Source organism: Pinus tabuliformis, chromosome Q, assembly GCF_031772625.1.
Source record: "Pinus tabuliformis cultivar Carrire ecotype Pingquan chromosome Q, CPIR1, whole genome shotgun sequence".
NCBI lineage: Eukaryota > Viridiplantae > Streptophyta > Pinopsida > Pinales > Pinaceae > Pinus > Pinus tabuliformis.
The window spans coordinates 811,729,921-811,753,125 of NC_142296.1; positions in this window are offsets into that span (position 1 = coordinate 811,729,921).

Here is a 23,205-nt window from a genome sequence, read left to right on the forward strand (position 1 = left end):
TGCAAACACGACCAAGGCTTTAATGGCTGATGATATTACATTCACAGTGGTTATTTACCGGGATAGGTTCATTTTTTATTTTAGAATGAGCTTAAACGCTGGTGGAAACACTTGCTCATTGCTTATGTTTATTTTTTAACGAGCATGAAGTTCGCATTAAAACTGCTCAGATCTTGCGTTTATTTTTTAACGAGCATGAACTTTGTGCTAAAACTGCTCGATTTACCAGTCATATGATAAGAGTGTCTCATTGATATTCTATTTTTTATGGAGCTTCATCTCACGAAGCTTTGCTCCGCATCCTTTCTTTATGCAAGTTAGGAAACAGCTAACCTAAAAAATAGATAAATAACCGCTCTTTGCTTGCACTCCAAAAGGTTTGCATGCCCCCAGGTATAGAGTATGATTTCAAGGTTACCCCTACTTCATTTCCGTCAAAACTTTCGTTTCACCGAGAGAGGCCTACCTCTTTCAGGTTACCCAAAGATTGTCTCGTTAATCTTTCAAACAAGACACTTCCTCAGCAATGTCTACCGAAATAGACAAAGGTGAGCGACGTAGCCCACCCTCTCACATAACTTTGACAAAAGAATCTTATTCTAGAATAACCCTCTTACTAGACGGACGGGGTACAGACTAGTCATATTCTCCCGCGGAAACCTACTCTATACCCAAAGCTTCCCTGCCGAAGCAGACCAGGACGCATGCCCCCTGGGTTCCAGTCATATCCTCCCAGATTACTCGCGCTCATCAGGAGGACGGACCGTGGGTTGAGACACTTCTTGCGTGAATAGACCATTTAGGGATGGTACATGACTATTTGCGATGCATGATCCGGGAAATGAAAGTTGGTCCACGAGCTTGACCACTCTTCCTTCGTGCGGAAAACAAATTACTCTAAAGAGTGAGGAGACGATGGCTCCCATGCAATATATATAGTCTCGTCCAAGGAGTAGGTTATAATCCAAGGGTCCTTGAACGACCATCACGTTCATTTGAACGGTCTTCCCTTTCAATGTTATGGGCACATTGGGGAATATCCCTAAAGGTCGACTGGTTCCTTTATCAAAACCTGATAGATTTCTCATTTCAGGTAAAAGCGCTGGCGAACCAAGTGCTTTCCAAGAAATAGAGGAAAGGATACTCACAGATTGCCCCTCATCAATGATAGTGCCAGCCATCACCATTTTGTAGATTTGAATGATAATCCTGAATGGTATGCTTGCTGGCAACCAGGGTCTGCCTAGTTGGTTCTAGTCAAAGGACACAACCAGGTTGCTTGGTGGTGGGACCAAATAGACGGCCGGATATCGCTTTGACGAACTTCCTTCCTGCGATAAAGGAATGGGGGCATTGCCCCCTTGTTCATCAGATTCAGTGTTGATGAAGAGAATTTGGACGGTGTTGTCTTTATTCTCCTCTATGATGGTATCATTCGAAGATAGAGCCTCTGAAGGCAAAACCGGGTCAACTGTTGTCTCAACCTTTTGACTTTCGTCAGGCATGGATCTAGACGGTTCATCTTCAATGATAGGTGCTTTGGCTGACCACCTGGGCGGGCCAGCCGGGTTCTCGACTAGTGAAGGACTTGGCAGGAGTTTTTGATATCCAGGAGGAAGTTGCGCTCGTAGAATCGAGCGATCTTCCAGAACTATTTTAGCCTCATCTAAGAAGGGACAACGGTGGATGGCGTGATCGCCTTCACATAGTTTGCAGGGAAATCTAGCTTTCCCTCTCTGTCCTGGGACTTCACTTTCACTAGTCGATGGTGAGCAGTCAACATGGCTATCAGAGGTTGATGCTACCGAATTGTGCAAACGGGGAGACCAGTCCCTTAGTATTCGAGGGATACAGGGACAATCTCTGTGGAAATGGTCTCCCTTGCATATGACACATGGCGATTTAGGCCTGGTCAGTGCTGTGTGTGGATTTTTGTCAGACGACACTTGTTTGCCCCCAGTTGCCTTTGGCTCCTTCTTCTTCTTCTCTTTCTTCTTCTTTTCCTTCTTCTCCTTAGGAACTTGGTTTTTTTTTTACCAGTTCCGTCAAGCGAAGAGGAAGGAGGAGAGGAAGAGTTAGATGAGGTAGAAGTCTGGTTGGCAACTCTGGTCTGGTCTAACTGTTGACTCGACTGTTCAGGAATGGTGGTATTCTGAACGAAATTGGTTGAAAAGAGCCAGACTAGCGGGCCAATTGTCAATCCTAGAAGCGACAATGTGGCCATGTGGGGTGCACCAACATCTCCCCAAGAGGAGAAGGGACTAGGATTTCCACCAAGGGGAATTCCTTGGTTGGTGTGCTCCATCTTTCAACCTAAAGATCAACGCAGGAAATAAAGGGTGATTGTTCCGTTTAAAATAAATTTTAACGACGCTTTAGACACAACTTGCTTTTTCAGTTTTAAAGAGTCGAGAAAAAGCTAAAGATGACTCTAGTCTCCTTCGATGTTTTAACGAGCCCGAAGTGACAAATGCTCAGATGGACTTTTTCCGTTATAGAGTCTGAAAAAGGCCAAAAGGAACTGCTCTGGAGTTCTAGGCAGAGGGTGTGACAAACTTTTCGCAAAACCGCAGAATACTTTTTAGGGTACGGGTGGTCGATCTTCCTGAATGCTGTGTTCAGTGCATTGCGATCAGTAGGGCAGCCGACACGGCTTCCTAAGGATAAAGGTTTTATGCCTATAGGGGTCTCCCAATATATACGCGACGGTACGTGGGAGCACAATCCGTACTGGCACTATCGTCCCTCAGGAGGAATCACCCACCATCCACGAGATCGACAGTCACCAGGCTTAACGATGTCGGAACACGTCTCTAGCTTAGACCTCTATGTTGTGCGTTATGTTACAAAGCATTGTTAAGTTCATTCAATTAATTTTAGGTTGATCTTTTTAAAGTTTGCCTTTCAAGGTTCACCACGAGATGTATGATACAAATTCCTAAATGCAGTCTAAAGATGATAAGCAAGCTTTATATCTTTTCAACTTTGAAAATCCTAGCTACTAAGGGAAAAGAAAGACACCATCTTTTCTCAAAGAGCAATCAGCACACTCTAATGCACTTTTCCTAAATCCAACATGCAAACTATCAAATGCAAATGCACAATGCAGGTGTTTGTTTTCTGCTTTCTTAGTATTGATGCCTACAAAGAAAGCTTTTTGTACAACTTTGAATTTGCTTTTAAATGATCAATACAAACAAGTTTACTTCTTCGATATCAGAGAAGATAGAAGAGATTACAACACTTAACGATTTTCGAAATAAAGACTTGTTTCGACACTTAAAAGAGACAAATTCAAACCAATAAGCAAAAGAAAATGTATAATTAATCTGCAAATAGCCAATGAACTCTCTTCTAAGATCACAATCAATCAGATCTGAATCAAAGGCTACAGGATGACTATTTCACTCATGCAAAGGAAAACTATAAATGATGCCACAAACACATAAAAACACTCACAGTCTTTTTGTACAAAAGGAGGCGGAATCTAAGCAAAGAAAAGGGGTTATTAGACTGGTACCTATGCTGGTTACAGGCTGCAAAAAACAGAGATCAAAACAAGGCAAAACAGAGCAGAGAACCCCAGTTGTACAAGGACAAACTAGTTCAGCGCAACCTCAACACAGGGGTTTTGACATTCAGTGCAGGTAGCCTTCACGGGACCTGCGTTGAAATGCAAAATCCCTTCACTGGGTCTGCGCTGAAAGAGAAAATCTCGTTTCCCTCAGGTTCTGGGTCACAGATTGCTCTTTAATTCACTGTTTTAGGCCAAATAAAAGCAACAAGCAAGGTTTAATCAAAGGGATGCTTTGAAGGGCTACTAAGATCTATCACAAGGATCATCAAATCATTTGTGAATCCATTGTTCAGATCATAGACAAGTCCAGCAATTGGATCAAAGCAGCAAATTTCTACTTTGCACGCGGGAAAGATGCAGTTCGATTGTTGCTGTCAAGTCTATGATGCAAACAATGATAGAAACACAAATAAAATGACTAAAAAAATGTCCCCAGTGGATTCGCCAATTTGTTGTGGGGAAAAATGCCTATGCAGGACGATCCTATCCACCTAAGGTGTGACAGTGCCTTAGCAACAAACGAGTACAGCTATGCTGGTTTCTTCCTTTGTGAAATGTGAAAGAAGAGAGATCAATAGACTTATCGGTGTCTTCCGTTTGTCCCTCGATCCGGTCTCTCTTCTCTTTGGGTGTTCACAGCTACTTGCCTTCTTGCTTATCCAGCTTCAACTTCCTACAAGATCACAAGAGAACAGCTACTTGCGACAAGAGAAGAACACTACACAAAGACAGATATTCACATTCATAACTAGTTTCGAATTAGAAATAAGCCAAATACACTAATACATTCATACATCAAAATACATCAGCATATAGGAGAAACCAAGATAGCTTTATTGATGAATAACAAGGTTCAGGAAGAGATACAACCCAGAGGGCTCCAATCCAGCATCTCCTTCCCAGCAAATGGAATTCCTATCTTCAGCCCCTTCAAAGCATTAAGCACCCAATGATTCCAGTCTCAAACCAACAACAATTCTTTGCAATAACAAAATTCCAGCCTCCTAGATATCCTGGAGGAGAGATCCATATATAGATGTTTGGAGAGAGGATGAGTCAGCTTGAGATCTGACTAATGTCCTCCCCCTCTGTCAGTTCTTGAGTCCACTTGGAGGTTTTTGCTTCCACTTGGAGATTTGGAACCTCTTACTCATCACCAGTCGAATTCCCTGAGGCAAGTGTCATTTTGGAAGCTTCCTGGGTTTTGACACCTTGAGAAATGAGCCTGCCACTTGTCCACTCTCGTTCAGTGCAGGTCGCCTTTGTTCCAGTTGACATTCAACGCAGGTAGCCAGTGTTGGCTTTGACATTCAGCGCAAACAGCTAGTGTAGCCACTGAAATGATCCTGAATTGACTTGTTTTTGAGCAGTTTCAGGTGGAGAACTTCTGTGAATTGATGTGGTTTGTTAGCCTTGTTCCTCTAGGGGTAGGAACAACATGTTTAGGGACTTTGGATCCCTTAGATTATGGACATTTCATTCTCAATGTATTAAGGCACAAAAATGTCTATAACACTTGTATCTAGGATTCAACAGATACGAGCATTGCTTAACTGGCTTCGCACATGGTTTTAGATTGATATTCATCATACCCAAATCTCCTATCTTGATATTCGTGTAATAATTCAATGACATTATTCACTGTATCTTCATCCCAATAGTTGCCAATGTTCATGAATTTTGGTTATGCTTCTGAGCTAATATTTACCTATTTTGTGCTCACCGGTTGTGAGATATCATGGATATCCGCATCAGGTCTAACGACTTCGTGTTGTCCCTTAGACTCAAGGATATTAATATTCCACAGATCCTTATCACCTTCTTCTGTAGTAACATTGTAACATTCCAAAGCATGTTTTAGCTGTGTACTCTAGTCAGACTGTATCCAAGTCGTAGGCTCTACGGGTGTTCAGAAGATTGTTGCTTTAATCTCCTTAAGCACTTCATCAATGCATTAGAACCCATCTTAAAAACTAAATGTTAGCAAGAAAGTCTCCTTCATTTCATCCCAATCAGCAGTCACGTGTTGCAACTTCATCTCTAAATACCAGTTCCTTACGATAACATCCAGGGTATGAATAAGATATGCACGCAATCTGGTTGAGGTACCTCACCCCATGCCTTAGTCCATCGAGCTAGATGTTCGTGTGAATCATCCTTTCTTGTGTATTTTTCATTAATTCGGGTGTTTGCATAACCAAATCTTATTTTCATCATTCTACAATATTCCTTCCAGTTGGAAAAATTATCCTTGTGCATACCCCACCATCTTGCAGGCATAGCTCTCAATGCTAGATCTAAGGCCTGAAACCGATGCTCCTCTAGTGCATCCCTTTCATAATGGTCAATAAACATATTGATTAATCCAATCCATCATAATAAGGAAACTTATGTAGCTTAGTAGATATACAACGTAGCAACTTTGTAAGTCGATTACATCGTAGCGGAGAGACCTCATGCAACCGGTTCTACAAGTTTTCTAACTCTTCATCTAAATCTGATTGGCATGAATTGTCCTTCTCCCATATGATGCTTCCATTTTTAGTGGGATTGATCTAATCTTCATTTCACACAGTTAGCTTATATATGTGCTCAATGTGTTCGTCTTCATAATAGTCACGGCTTGGTTCTATGTATCACGCATCTTCTGCTGGATCCAACGAAACAATCACTCGAAGATCATTCTTTTCAAATACCATGCTTCACTTCTTAAATTAATGTTTGTGTTCATGTCAAAGGCCCAATTAATCTTGAGAAACATTGGGTATGGATTACTGTCATCTACTATCTCAATAACTTCAAAATCTGATACTACTCTTGCATATTTAATATCGACAGTTACTCCATGTAGGCAACCCATTGGAATTATCTTTGGATGATTCGCCATGCACAACTGAATTGGTGACCATTGTAGCTTAGCCTTCCCCATACATTCCCAAGTTCTCTTTGGTAGTATGTTAGCATCATCCCAAGTCTAGGATGACCTGGTCCATTTCAAAATCACCGATCTGTGTTGTCAACCACATCTCCCTACGAGTTCTCTTCTTAATTCGGTTCATCTTATTCATTGCGCATTGTTCTAGTAATGGCTTATCTTTTCTGGTGTAGTGATCTATCAGCTCTTGCACTCCTTCATCTGCTTTATGATCCTGTAATAACTTAATGCAGGTATGCAGAAATGATTTTAACACCATGGGATCTGAATCCTACGTCGTAGTAACTTCTTCAGGTTTCTCCTTTCGTGGGACTAGTGTATCTGATTTTGAGACGTAGAAGCACCTGGATCCATAACAATTTTTCTTGCCTCAATGAACGTCTCTTTTTCTCTATGTAAATAAAACCCAACATTCTTCTCACCATCGTTTCAAAACCATAGATATGATTCTGGTTGTTTACCTTCAACCTTGTATTTACTAGTGGCTATACCACTTCGTGTGACTATGTTGATACTAGGATCGTCAACGTGTGGCTCGGATATCATCATCTGAATATTCTGTGTCAGCTATTGGTTCTTCTTCTCTTGCATCTTCACTATTAATACCAGGCCAGTCTTCTATAACATGATCAAATTGCCGACATTATTGATAAGAAGGGTGAGTTGGATTCTGACAATCGTGCGCAAAGTGTCATGGTTCTCCACAGTTGTAGAAAATAATTTGGCCTCGACCTCTTCTAGCTCCTTGTCCTCATCCTCTTCCCCATCCTTGGAATCCCCTGCGAGCTACAGGTGAGCCTTGATCGTTCTGCGCACGGTTTTCAACCTAAATTCTATACAATAGAGTCCTGGCCATCATTAATTCATAGATTTGGTAATTCCTTTCATCATGACCAACCGATTTACAAAAGTTACAAAAGAGTTGCTTTGGAGACTGTATAAACTTCCATAATCGAGAACAATTATCTGTCATATGTTGTCCTGACATTTGGCAGATGCTACACCGGGCACTTGCACTGGTGTTTGATCCAGCAGAAGGTTCTGGCTTCAGCAGGTTGGGACCCCCCAAAGCTATATAAATCTAGAATACAGGGCATTAATCTTTATGATGACCTTCAACCTTGCACTTTGTGAACCAAAATTCAGAATGTGTTTCCGATTTAACCTCCTTTCCCTTCTTCAGATCCTACAACTCCATATGCAGGCTTTCTAACTGCGACTAGATCTGTTGAAATCCTATATTCGTGTCTTGGATCAGTGAAGCTTCTAGCTTCATCACGATCTCCAATGCTTCGGCCTGAGACCCAATCTTTTGCTGAGATAACGACAATCTTAAGTGAGGTAATATAGAAGCTATATACCAGTCACTATGTTATTCATCTGAAACATGAATATTAGCTTGGCTTAGTAAGAACTTTTACCGCTGATCTATATCCCGCGCAGACTCATTAACCTCTACTTGATCTCCTTTATTTCAATCACATGTTGAGCTTGCGAATTCGGCTTCCAAAATTCTGCATTTAGAGAATCCTTCATGTTAGTTAACGAAGAAACTAGATGAGTCATACTATATTTGATGTACTAGGTAGTGCTCTATCCTACAACGCTGTAACTAGTCGTGCTTTCTTCATGTCATCGTCATTGACTTGCTATGCTTTCCACATAGCTTCTGAGATGAACCAAAATTGATCGAGATCCTTTGATCCCTGACCCTTGAATACATGCATTTTCACTATATTCACCATAGTGAACAAGAGAGGCGAAGGTGGAGGCGTAGGTGTATGAGGCAGAGGTGGAGGTGGAGGTGGAGTGGATGGATGTGGAATTACAGAAGTACCCTGATCTAGTGACTGCGTTGCACCTCTAGGCGTACTAGGGCTATTTGTTTCTTCTTCACTTTAATACTCTCCCAATAAAGGACTATGTTCACTTTAAATGAATTTGTCTAGATCTACTCTAAATTTCTTTCCACTTCGCGTAGATCTAATCTAACCTCTCTTAAATATTAAGGTAAAGGCATAACCCCTTTTTTGCATAACAACATTTTAATCCAGGTTTTTATGGATTTCAGGTACTTACTTGTTGGACATTTGAAGAAATTACGTTCAACATCGTTATAAGACACATATGTATCGATTCAAAATTTAGTGATGACGTTGCCCAAGATATTATCAATCCAGTAATGAATAACCCTTGCAACCTTATAGTCAGATCTTTCAATATGTTTGACTAATTCTAGAGTCCACAAAATAGGATCATCGTGCTTCCATGTAGGTTCGCTATCCACTAATTTGGACAACCACTCATGTAATTCACAAGGGAACATCTATAAGGAAACTTCATGCACTTCTGTGTAGAGATACCTCTGTAACCAATTTTCTTTTGACAAGCACAAATTCTAATTCTTTGGAGCTTCAAACTCGTGCAACTTCTAATCTATCCACTTGTCGATTTCTTTCTTAGTTGGCATCCACTTACGCTACCTCACACATCCCTTAGATAGATCTTGGTCCTGATAACGAAAAAAATTGTTGGCTTGAGGGGGCTTGGACCTAGGTTCAAGTTTAACTGCACTAACCAACAAAACCCTCTACTATCGGCCCTTTCAGAAACAACCTGCTCAGCGCATGCTGCAGTCTCACCCGAGGCTGTGTTGGGGGATGCTAGAACTAGGTTTATGCATCCATAAGGCTATGTGATGTGGGAGTAAGACGTTTCTTCTATTTTAGGCTTGATCTCGCCTTTGCAAACCCTTATCCCTGGAATCCCAAAAATTAAAGAAATTTTCAATTAAACATAGCAATGAACTTCGCCTAAGGGTCTAATCGTGCATAAAATAATGTATAACAATAGACCTATATCTCCACAAAGTAATTAAGTCAATAATACAGACAAATGGCATTCAATTGAGCGTAAATATAGAAAACACATAAGTATATAAACTGGACACATAATTTCTTCAAATACTCTTTATTATTTTAGATCTTCAATATGTAGACTTTCCAGATCCTGCGCACATAGCTGTAGGGGCCTGTACACTCATGTGCGGACTTACCAAGGCCTTCACTCACATAGGAGTAGGAGCGTTCCCCTTCACCCAGAATATAGAAATATCTTACACTTACAGACTCAAAAATATCATCTCCTAAATTTCTTGATCTCTTTGGACTGCTAAGACACCCCTTTATATACTTTTTCCCATTACAATACCATGGTACACAAACCATGGGTGGACCTCAAAAAAATACAAAAACTAAGGGGCTTTGACCTTCCTAAATCCCCTTGACTCCTAGTAACCTACGCGTTGCTCACTCTACTCCTTAAAATGCAGAGACTTTTACAATACCTTATCAAAATTGGACCCAGGGCATCCCATCCCAACACTTCCAAAGGCCATCCACCTCAACCCATAAAAAGATGATTCCACCTCATGGTCGAACATCACAAAACTGTCTTGAAGTTGGTCTCTATCCAAGCCTTTCAGGGCTGCATAACATTTGTCCAATCAAGGCTTCCAAGACTAGTTACTCGACCCACAACTTATTTCGGGCTTCCAAAGCATTTGTCCAACTAGAGCTTCGAGGACTAGTAACTCAACCCACCAAGGGCTTCCATATCGTTTGTCCAACCAAGGCTTCCTAGGGCTAGTAACTCAACCCAATCTAAGGAAACATGAGACCCAACCAAAACAAAACAAGGAAATAAATCCACAATCACCATGGCTATCTAGGAAATGGAAAGGCTAGGAAAATCCATTGCCAATCCTTACCATCCTCCATGCCAATGATAGATCATGACAAATAAACCACATGCATATTCCATGCATGCCAAAACTAGTGAGGTAAACATACATGCAACTCGGTACCTACAAGAAAAACCCATTGTAGCTACTGATCCCAATGTCCTTTTGTGATTTCCTGCTCTTCCTTTAGCTTCTTGCTCCAAAAATCCGAGTGTGCCACAGCCTCCAAGAGTGCTCCAAGAAAATGCTAAGTATCCAAGAGTATGAGAGAGAGAAAATAATGACATAGCTCCAAAATTGAACTGAAAAATTCTGTGTACTGATCCTCAGAAGACTTTTTATGAACGAGGCCTCTATTTTCTTCATTTTCCATTATTTTCCTTCATTTTCCTCCTCACATGCAACCTGTGACCTTTCACCTCCCTTTTCTCCTAATTTCCATTATTTTCATAAATAAATGTGCCAAAAATGTCATTTTTCCTTTCCAAAGCCTTAGCCATTAATAACCAAATGAACACCCACACTAGGATTTCTTGCCCAACATTCAACTTGGAATAAGTGTCCCATCAACCATGGTTATTTTTTTGCCTTTATTAACTTATATTACATGGAAGTTTCACTAGGGCTATTATAGAACCCTCCCCCTCATCCTCGGTGTTCAACAACACCTATAACAACAAGACTGCTGTAAGAAAAAAATATTGTCTAGGAGCTTTATAACTTAGCTCGTTGCAGTTTTTACCATGATTAACCTGCTGAGAAGCCAACCAACATGAAAATATAACAAACATAACATCATAATGACATGACACCCATACCTCTTATTGGAGATTTATAAGATAGATTGTGGTGGTATTTACATCCATATACATATGTACATATACCAAACATCGCCAAAACATGTACCAAAAAATATACCAAGACATATACAAAAACACCATACCAAAACTGCTTTGCCTCAATCGACAAACAAAGAAGGATACATAACTTGCATCTGATATGTTATCTCCCATGTCCAAAGTGATTCCATTTCACTTTAACCTACTCGATTACTTGGTTCCAGAGCATGAGCACCTTTGTATGCAATATATATTGAGGCTCTAACTGGAATTCTCCATTTGCCCCACCTACAATACAAATCAGTCAATCAGATGATCAACATACTTAACATACTTATTAAGAAATGACACATGGAAAACATCATGGAATTTCATTGTCGGAGGCAGTGCAAGTTGATAGGCTATTGGCCCAATCCTCTCAATAATACTAAAGGGTCCACAAAACCAGGGTTCTAGCTTGGCACATGATCTAATCCATAAGGAGCTCTTCTTTGGTTTGATGTGCAAGTACACCTATTCACCGACTTGGAACTCCTTAAACAACCTATTCCAATCTACATAGTCGTTCTGCCTATCTTGTGTTGCCTTTATATTTTACTTGATTACTTTCATTTCCTATTCCATGTATTCCAACTTGTCTAGACCAATCAACACCCTGTTAATTATATCACTCCAACTAATAGTCGTATTGCAACTCTGCCCATACAATGCCTCAAATAGACTCATCCTCAGGGATTCCTGATACCCATTTTTGTAATCGAACTCTACCAGTGGAAGATACTCTTCCCACTTTTGTTGCTGATGCATCACATACATCCTCAACATGTCCTCCAATATCCTATTGACCTTCTTTGTTTGTCCATCTATATGCAGATGATAAGCTATACTGAAGGCCAACTCTGTGCCCAAACCTGCAAACAACTCCTTCCAAAACTTATAAGTGAACTTTGCATCACTGTCTGAAATGATCTTCTTCAAAACACCATGCAATCTGGCCACATCTTTGATGAATACCTATGCTACATTGATAGTTGAGAATGTAGACTTCACTGGAATGAAGTGTGCAACCTTTATCAACCTGTCCATAATAACCATGATGGAATCATGTTGTGTAACTTTCCTTGGAAACCTTGTGATGAAGTCCATGGAAATGGCCTCCCATTTCCATTCAGGAATCACAATTGGCTATAGCAATCTAGCTGAATTCTTACACTCTACCTTCACATGCTGACAATTAAAACACCTAGCCACATACTCTGCTACATCCTTCTTCATATTTAACCAATAATAAAATCACTTCACTGTTGTCAGTGCCTTTTGATAACCTGGGTGACCTGAATATGGTTTCGTGTGAAAATATCTCAAGATCACCTTCTTGAGCTCACTGCTATCTGGCACATAGATCCTGTCTCTGAATCTAACCAATTCATCTGATGTAAGGCCATAGTATACATCCTATGCACCTTGACTTGTACCTGTACCTATACCTATACCACTACTTGTACCTATACTTGCACTACTACATGTACCTATACCTGTACTACTGCATGTACATTTACGTATAATACTACTTGTACCTATACTACTACCTGTACCTGTACCTGTACCCATACCTATACCACCACATGTACTTGTGCTCTGTAGCAACCTATGCATAATCTCCATATACTTGACATCCTGTTGACTTGCCTGCAAGATCCTATTTTATAAGTCTGTCCCATAGGAGCTAATAGATGCTAAGTGATTTACATGTATCCTCCTGCTAAGATAATTTGTCACCATGTTCTCTTTACTTTTGATATATCTGATCTTGAAATCAAACTCACTAATCATGGACAACCACCAAGCTTGCCTACCATTTCAGCTTAGTTGGTAAAATAGATACTGTAAGACACTATGATCACTCATCAACACAAATCTCCTACCCAGAAGGTAGTGGCTCCACATATTCAATGCATGTATGATTTCTTCCAACTCAAAATAATGTGTGGGGTAGTTTTTCTCATGCTTATTCAATTTTCATGACTCATAGCATACCACCTTTCCATCTTGCTTAAGAAATCCACTAAGTCCTTTCTTGCAAGAATCTGCCCACACTACAAACTCTTTATCTAGATCTACAATCTTTAACAGTGGTGCATGTGTAAACAACTTCTTAAGTTGCTCAAAACTGGTCTCACACTCCTCTGTCCATTCAAACTTCTTACCTTTCTTAGGTAATGATGTAATAGGATAAGTGATCTGTGAAAAGTTCCTGATGAACCTCTTGTAATAACCTGCCAACCCAATGAAATACCTCACCTGATCTACATTCCTGGGAGCTACCCACTCCATGATGGCCCTTATATTTTTTGGATCTACTGCAATTCCCTCCTTGGAGACAACATGCCCCAAGTAATGTACATCAGTCTGAAAGAAACTGCACTTTCTGAGCTTAGCATACAACTGATGCTGTCTCAACAACCTCAACACTACTACTGAATGCTTGACATTCTCTTCCTCATTTTTAGAATATACCAATATGTCATCAATGAACACAATAACAAAATAATCCAAGTATGGATGCAACACACTATTCATCAAGCACATAAATGTAGCTGGAGGATTAGTCAAACCAAATGGAACTACAACAAACTCTTTTTACCAATACCTGGTCTAGGAAGTTTTCTTGTAAATGTCCTCCTCTTTGATGTGTACCTGGTGATATCTAGATCTCAAATAAATCATCGAGAAAACCACTACTCCCTTCAATTGATCGAACAAGTCATAAATCCTCAACAATGGATACCTATTCTTGATGGTCAGTTTGTTCAATTGCTTGTAGCCAATGCATAATCTAAGAGTACCATCTTTCTTCTTCATAAACAAGATTGGTGTGCCCCATGGTAATACACTTAGCCTAATGTATCCTTTGTCCAAAATTTCCTTCAACTGTAGCTTCAAATCTACCAACTTAAGTGTGCTCATCTTGTAAGGTGCCTTTAATGGCGGAGTTGCCCCTGGCACCAACTCAATAGAAATGTCTACCTCCATGTGAGGTGGAAACTATAAAACATCCTAAAAAAACACATCTTGAAATTGGTGTAGAATTGGGTACCTACTAAAAACATATGCATCCTCAACTTCCTTACCTTTTTCACTAGAAATGTGCACTACGAATAAGATACACCCTTTTCTGTGACTGCGCTTTGCCTGCATAACTACTACCATCCTAACTAATGTGGCTTTCTTCTTTCCCTATAAGACTCTTGGTTCTCCATTATCATGCATGCACTCAATGGCCTTGTCATAACAATCCACCTTGGTTCTATGAAGGTACAACCAATCCATGCCCAAAAACATACTGTATGATCCCAACGATACTACATTCAAATGTGCTATGGTAGGCATACCATTCAAATCAAATGCACAAGCTCTTACCCAACTGTGAACTCGCTTCTTTGTACCTATAGCCAACCACATTAACCAATATTTTTCATGCAATTCCTTACTCAAACCAAACTTATCCACCAAGTCAGGACTAAAATAGCTATAATTAGATCCAAGGTCAATCAAGATATAAATAACTTGATCACAAATCTTACCATCCATATCAATGATAAATGCCTGATGGTCTGCCTGTTTGTTATCCAATGCTACATAAATATGAGGAACACTCTGACCAACATCTCCAACAGTTTGTGCCTCTTGTGCACTATATATATGAGGCCTACTACCCTGATTCTATGGACAATCTCTCCTGCGATGAGTAAAAAATGATTTTTGTGACAAGTCCAACACTCTATAGGCTTCCAACTTGCATCCTTATTTTTTTCTTCTGATTGAAATCCCTATCCTTTATTAGATGCATTGAACTTATTTAATAGCACTACATTCTCTTTATTACCTCTGCCCTAAGGTCTTACTCACTTCTTGTTCTATTTTCTTTTTTTCTTTGCATTACCTTTCCAGTCTGTTTTAGTCTTGGATCTGCACTTCGATTGTTCATAACAATTCTTTATCTTTCAGATGGACTCCTCCAATGATATAGGCTCATCGAACTCAATTCTGTCTTTGAATGCCATTGGTAACCCACTAGTGAATCTTTGAATCTTGGCCTTCTCCTCCTTGAGGTAAGGCACATACCTCGGTAACTCCAAGGACTTGTTGTAACATCATTTGGTTTTGATAAGTTAGTATATTAGTCAAAAATAATTTTAAAATGTTAAGTTAGGATATGGATGCAAAAGAAAGAAAAATTAAAATGTTAGGACAATTTAATATTTTATAGGCATCCATATCAATAAAATGATAGGAGTTAGCTACCCTAAAGAAAGAAGGAAAAAGAAAAGTAAAATGTTAGGGAAGCAAAAGAAAACAAAGGCTTCATTTTCATACAAAAATAAATGCAAAGGCTGCTAGTCTAAATGTGCCACATCAGAAAAATGTTAAATTTTGTTAATATATGATTAATTCCTTAATCAGGGTTAATTCTTTGGTTATAAACTTTGGCATTTCAAATTATATTATAAAGCACAAGCTTGATTTGACCCAAATCAATAGATGACAAAAAGGTCTTGTCGGCTTTCGTAAAAAGAATGCATGATTCGACAGTTGATCTACTCCCCGCCCATATCAATGGTGGGGAGAGCTTTCACACCCCCCTCAACCATTTCTCGTTAACGCGACAAAGGGGGGGGGGGTCCGTAAAACGGTTTTCATGGTAGACGCCCCAACCTTACATGTCACCACCACATCACTCCGCACCCCCTATGCTCAAAACCACAAACAACTCACTACCCCTCCGACAAACCACTTGTGGTTTCCCTCCTCCAACGACTCTTTCACCCCACCAAAGCCATTATCCCTCAACTAATCCTGAGCCAAGACCTCAAATATCTATTACCCATTTGTCCCATCTATTACCCCCTTACATGCTTACTGCCTCATTTGGCGTGCCCGTTATATCCACCCATTGAAGCCCCACTCCTATGCATTAAAAGATGCTATGGTTATCAATGAAACCGTCACCTCGTCCCGCATCTTATAAATAAAATGAAACCTGCCTCTTTGTCACTTTCTTCTAATTATTTTCAATTTTTTGCAGGTTTACAGTGTTGCAGAACTTCTTGCCTTTTGCTCAGTCTGTCACTTATAACCACTTTTCTTCTTGTCTGCCACCATGGCCCCAAAAGCAAAAAATAAGAAGCAAAGCACAAAGGAAAGTACTGCTACCCCAACCCAACTTGACCTTAACGATATCCTTCTTGTCGATTCACTGTTCAAAGTTGCAGAAGCCAAGTGTGAGTTTGATTTTTATGAACTACACTTGTGGCTTAAAAAAAATTGCCTTGAATAGCAAGATCTGATTAGGTTTTGGGAATCCTTGTTACCTTTCTATAGTTTCCCAGAGACAGATGAATTTCTTGACCTTATTACCTGGTGTCAACCCAAGCATGATCCTGTGAGAAAGGTAGTCATGGCTTAGAATAGAGACATTCTGATAACTATTTCTACTCAAACCATAAATGAAATGCTCTTAATTCCCCATATTGTCTCTTTGACTCAGTTTTCACCAACAACACTTATGGATATGTACCATAAGTTAACCTTCCCATAGAAAGCCCAAATATTCGAAATATTTTTGCATGAGGATGAAAAATTTCCCAAAAGAAATCCACCTTACTCATCTGCCATGTTTCCTGAAGCCTCCAGACATTGCACTTCCTTGCTTTTCTATTTATTAGGATACCTTGATGGCCAGTCTGTTGATGAGACTATCCTTGGTTCCTTATACATATTTAATAAAGATCAAAACCAACATTCATGTATAATTATAGCCAATTCTTGGCTAATAATATACATGAACAATTCATGAACTTCACTGTCCAGGGAGTGTTCAATTACAACTCTGTAATTGTCCACATGCTTCTTTTTCAACAGGGTGATCTATTACCTGTCAAACTCACCAAGCATGATGAACAAGGAGTGAATCAATCAGTGATTCATTGGACATAAATGGTTAGGACAACTTCTACTACCTCATCATTTGCAAAATTTATAGATGCATTCATACATCCAATGGCACAACTCTTTAACAATCAAACAAAGCCCAGGATTGGGGAGGAAATTAAGAGGATCCTACACTTAAGTGAAAAAACCAAAATTGGTGACTGGTATTTATACCAGAACTACACAGAGATAAGAATGTATGGCTGTGAGATTGCACCATATAAGCTACCCAAATATGTTCGTATGAGAATATTTTCTTTGAAATATATTAGGCAGATGATTCACATGGATGAGATACATTTTTTGTCAGGTAAAAGAAAGTCTCAGTTCAATATTAAAGCACAAACTGGGTCATTTATTTGCAACACCAGATCAACTCATGATGAGGAATATATATTATTGAGAAAGATGAATTCCAGGTCAGTCTCACCTGGTCCTATGATCCTTTTGGCATCATTTCTACTTTAAGGGTTAGTTTCAAGATGACTCCTTATAACCATACTCCAAGGCCATAAATTGAAAAATTTATGAATCAAGAAACATGGATTGATGGGACTCTTCAAGAAGTAGATGAGCAAGTTGTGTCTACTCCCACTGAACAGACTCCAGTTGCTCAGAGCAAGCAACAAAAAAGGCTTAGAGAGGAAACTTCATCCTCTGAAGATGTTCTAAAAGGATTCATTTTTCAACAAAAGAAGCCTAAGGTCAGCTTGGTCACATCAGCAGAAGAGACTCCACCAATGATCATTGATCTTGGAGATCCAGAAGTTTCTACATCAGCAAGAGTTAGTTCTTCAACCACTCCTCCCATAGTTAGTGCCCCTCCCACAGTTAGTGCTTCAACCACTCCTCCTACAACTTCACCTTCTAGAGAGCCTCTAGAAATTATTCAGTTAACAAGAACGAACACTTTGGATGATAAAAACATATTTTCAAGGTTCCTATAAATTAAGCAGAAAAATGAAACATTGAAGTCCAATGTGTACAACTAATTCTGGAAGCAAAATTCAACCTCCCAAAATAGGCTCCTTTCTGCTTTTGACAGTGAAAAAGGAAGTATGAAAATGGCTTTATTACAAGCCCAGATTCCATTCCTAAATCACCATCTAATTACAAAAAGACTATGTTTTCATTTGACACAAGTCAAATCCATCCAATTGACCAGATGGATATGCACAAACAAACTAGTGAGATGTTGTTTTCTACTATGACAAGTACAATGTGTCTCTGTCTAAACTTAGGATTTCTCTATCAAATGCTCAATCCCAACTTAAGTTAGAAAATATTTCCCCTCTAGCTAAAGATAACAGAATAAAATCACTAGAGGATTTTGTAATTAAAGTGGGATATGATGCCAAAGATGTAAAAGTTGTAAAACTGCTCCTTAAAAAGAAGGACACAGATATTTCTGTATTAAAGAAACGGTTAAACTTTCCTTCAATAGAAGATCTTTTGACCAATGATATGGTAGAAAGTGAACAACAAAAGGAGGATATGCTAAAGCTTATCATTGAGAAGAATATACAGTTGAATAAAATGGAAGAGCAAATTGAGGAGTTGTTGAAGGAGAAGGAAACAACACAACTTTCTATGGTGCCACTTAGAGCAGTCCCTGTTATATAGGAAAATGACCTCCTCACTAGCTCAGAGGAGAAAGACATGATGACTGAAGGACCGACCAAGTTCACAGACCCAATTGTCAATTTAACGCGTTGTCTAGGCACTAACAACTTGCTTTATAAAGCTTCCTAGCAAGGCTAAGGGTGCGTTAGTTCCTAGGGTAACTTTGCATATTACCTCGGAAAGAGCGTTAGTGAACCTAAATGAGTTTTTATGGGTCAAGGGAACAAGTTGACCGATAAATATCCTAAGATTCTCTCCTATGTCAGTGCACAAAAGCTAGGAAACATCAGAACTCAACATGTTTGGAGGAATTACTAATTGCTAATGGAGTCTACAGATGGGAAAGAGCACAAATTCATGGAAACATCACTACTTTTTCCTAATGGAACTCATGAAGTAATTGGCAACCCTATCCTCATATGCTATATATGCAAGGCTAGGGCCATTGTGGAAATGGTCGAACCATTTGAAAGGATTTATTATTTGATTGTCGAGCAGAGTCTCTGACTAAGCATTAGAAGAGGTTAAGAAGGGAGAGAGAGAGGAGCTGGAGGGGTAAGGGAAGGCCGATACAACCAATGGTTGTAATCACTCTTTTCTACATCAATATAGAACTGCAATTGTGTTTTCCACTCCACGATGTTGGTAGTATAATTTGTTTATATGTTTATGCTATGTCGTTATTATGAGTGGCTTAGATATATGCAACTAGATATCTTTATATGTTCATGCATTGTTTATCAAGGTTTTATGTTGTGATATTATGCCTGCCTTATCTATGTGCAGGTTTTGATCTGGAGCTGGCTCAGGGGTCTTTGACCTAGCTACATTGCATTCTCTAGCAACATCACTCTAAGAATTAAGGTAATAAGTCCTTCTTGCTTTGATATTCATTTGTTAAACATAGATATGCATGCCTCTTTGTGACAACTGCAACTAATCTTATAGTCTGCCAAGGATCTCGGGAGGATCCTTGAGGGTTTATACATCATCCATACACTTGTGCATTAATCCCTATCGAAGAATTGGCGAGTCCACTAGGGACTACACTTAGTTCCCAGTTTTTCCGAGAAAGTTCCTAGATCTCTCTTTCTCCCAAGCCTTCCTGTACTTCTTCATTCCCTTTTTGACCACTCAGGACTATACAACACCCTTCTCTCAGTGCTCAACCTTAGATATGATTCCCACAACCTTATTTTTAAGCATTTTTCCTCACTAATGCTATATGCTAGTGTAAAAAATGCTTTATAAAGCATTGTGGCCTCATAAGCAGTGCGTTAGTGCTGCAAATAACTCTGTGTAGCCTCTAGTACAAAGCGTTAGTCAGGCATTTCTTGATAAACAGACTGCTCTGTGACCTCATGGGTTGGGAAATCTTCTTGTAGACTCATCAGGGATCTACAACTGTGCTTGTTTGATTGATCTGTGTTATGAACAATTTTTTTTTTTATGAAAATAACTTTACTTCTTAAAGTTTTTGTTTTCATAGAAGAAAAAATACAAAATTTTTACTCTCTCTCTCTTTTTTTTTTTTTTTTTTTTTTTTTTTTTTTTCTGCTTAGTTAGTTAGATCTGCACTATTTGGTTTCAAAAGTTGTTAGTGAGAATTGTTACTTCTGTCGGTTATGATAATGTTTTACTAAACAAGATGCATGGTATATATATTGATGTATGAATGACTCTCTCTTTGTAGAAGCAGTTTATTCATCGAAAGTGAAAATTTACAAGTATTTTTTTTGCATGATTTGAGTCAGAGTCCCATATAACTTCATACGCCAACACCCCTATCGAAGACTCTAACGAAGTACAATTAAAATCTACCTAATAAAATAAATCAACAACTTTTTTTAGAGTAAACACACATTAGTTTAGGCAGTTGTGAGTTAACTTCCCAAGATCATACATCGAAACTAGTGTTATTAACGAGAGAAATCCTTCTGCACTCATACTATCTGGGACTAATCCAGTAAAAATGGAGCTAAATAAGAGACAACATCAAACTGTAAATGAAGGTATCCCTCCTTCACTTACATCTCCATTGGGTATTCTATGTATCAAGGATCCCTTTGGGGATATCAGAGCTCAGTCGGGGACTTGAGTATCCTACCCACACAGCGTTCTATCTGCAACTATGTCCCCGTGGTAGTGTCTGTGATTTGAGGTATCCTTAGTGGCCATACTTTTAGAGACGAGAACAAGGTGATTGGGGTGGGATGCCCTGGTACCTAACACAAACAAACCTACTCTGTCTTCGATTTTTGGGAGGGTGCTTGTCTTCACGAGAGTACTTGGCCCCTTAATCTGAGGTTCAGGTGAAGCTCAAGAGTAATACATTTGGCCAACTCTCTTTGTTATCTATTGTGATACTAGGTTTCGTCTCTAGTGATTGGTGGTTATTAGAGAGGGTCATTTCCCTCTGCTTATTGATTTATTTCCTTAGTGTATTTTTTCTTTTTTAAGTGACAGATTGTTATCACTGAGACTTTAATAAATATCACTGTAAAATTTATTGATAAAATTTATCAGTTACTGTGGCTACATCCAACCCTTGTCGTCAATCTAGATGGTTGGTATGTCTTCCCCCACTCATTATGGAGGATCCGCCGAGCCCCAGTGAACTAGATTACCGATCTTCAAGCAATCAGTCTTTTAGATCTAATATAGAATCAGTTTGGACATCCCACGATTCCAACTTACCAGAATATTTCTTTACAAAAGTTTTTATTCCTCCACATAATCCTCCAATCACGAATCTGTTTGGACCACTCTTGATTCTAGTTGTATTTGTACCTCCTACATCTTCTGTTGGACCCACACCACCCATCCCATCGATGACTAACTGGTTGTGGTCTTTTGTGGACACTTTTGGTCCACCGCCACCTCCCCAGTTGATGGTCAGTACCACACCTTTGATGGAAAACCCTTCTATCCCACTTGTCCCAGGTTCAAACCCTATCATGACAACTAGCATGAGTGGCACGAGTGGAACCCAGTATATACTGGGTTCCACCCCTTTTGTGTCAGCTCTCAAACCTTCGACAAGTGCTACATATAACGCTCCTTATAACACTCTATTTAGCACAGTTAGCAAGGGTCCCGTCAACAACCCTTTTGGTTGGCATCCATTGTTTAGTTCCAACCCCCAAGTTCAGATGCCTGGGGGCAATGTTCCCAATATGCACATACCAGCCGGGAACATTACAGTTCCCCCTCCATTTACAGGACAAAAGGGATAATCATTGATTGACATGAGCCCTCCTTATGTTAGTCAAGGATCTATATTTATTACTTGGCAAACGGGATCCCTCAACAAGGTCCCAATCAATCCATATGGGCACCCCACTCTCAACCTCAAATGAGTCAAGGAGGCATTCCTTATCCTGGGGGTACTTATAACCCCCAGTCTAACAATCCATATGGAAATCCATAATACACAACTGTACCCCAAGGAAATTACTATTCCACACATCATGTGTATAATATTGGGAACAACACAGTGGGAGGACCACAAGGATCCTAAAGTCATATGTCATCACCTTGGTCTAATTTGGGGGCATCAAACACCTTGCTTTTCTTGGAAGCACTTGATATCCCTGACTTGTACACACTCACAAATGACCCATCCATCACAACTTACTTTGGCCGCCAATCCCGCATAAAATTCCGACAGACATCTCGAAGTTTGAAGGGAAACAAGGGGAGGATCCGGGTACGCACATCACTAGCTATCATTTATGGTGAATTTCTAAATCCATTGTGGATGATAGTATCCAGCTACGGCTCTTTCCCCACACCCTTATTGGCAATGCAATCAAGTGGTACATCAAGTTACCACACGCGTCAGTCAATACCTTTGGTGCTTTAGTGCTGGAATTATTAAAGCACTTCCAGCTACCCATCTGCTATGAAACTGGGACGGAACTCCTCACTTCATTACATTAGGACACTACCACCCACATCTCTGATCATATCCATGAATGGAGATGTAGGTAGAGGCTAGTCAAAGCTCCCCTCCCAGACTATCTATTAGCGGATTGGTTCTGCAAGTCTTTATTCCCTCAAATCTCTAAAGATGTTGCCTTAGGTGGTGTGTCACAGAAGACCAATCCATTCGTCGTGCCCAACACTTAGATTTGATATATTCATAGTCTATCACTTTATACAAGGGCATTCCCAATGCCCCTTGTAACTCCAATGCTCCCGCTACTTAGCAACCCGGAGCGCACGATGATGGTATTATCAAGGCTACCTCTGGGGCTGTTGTAAAACAACTCAGCGGTCACATTTCCCAGTTGTCAGTTGACCCCTCTACCAAATCGACTGCTCTTCCTACCGCCACGATAAACTCTGTGCAGTCTACACAAAAACCCGATGGTAAGAATAAGAAGAATAAAAAAAGACCACTCCTTTTGAAGAGAAATCAACTAAGCAGTACAACCCAAAGAAGAAGGTTGTTGTGCCCTCTGACGATGGAAAGGAAAAACCCACCAAATTCCCT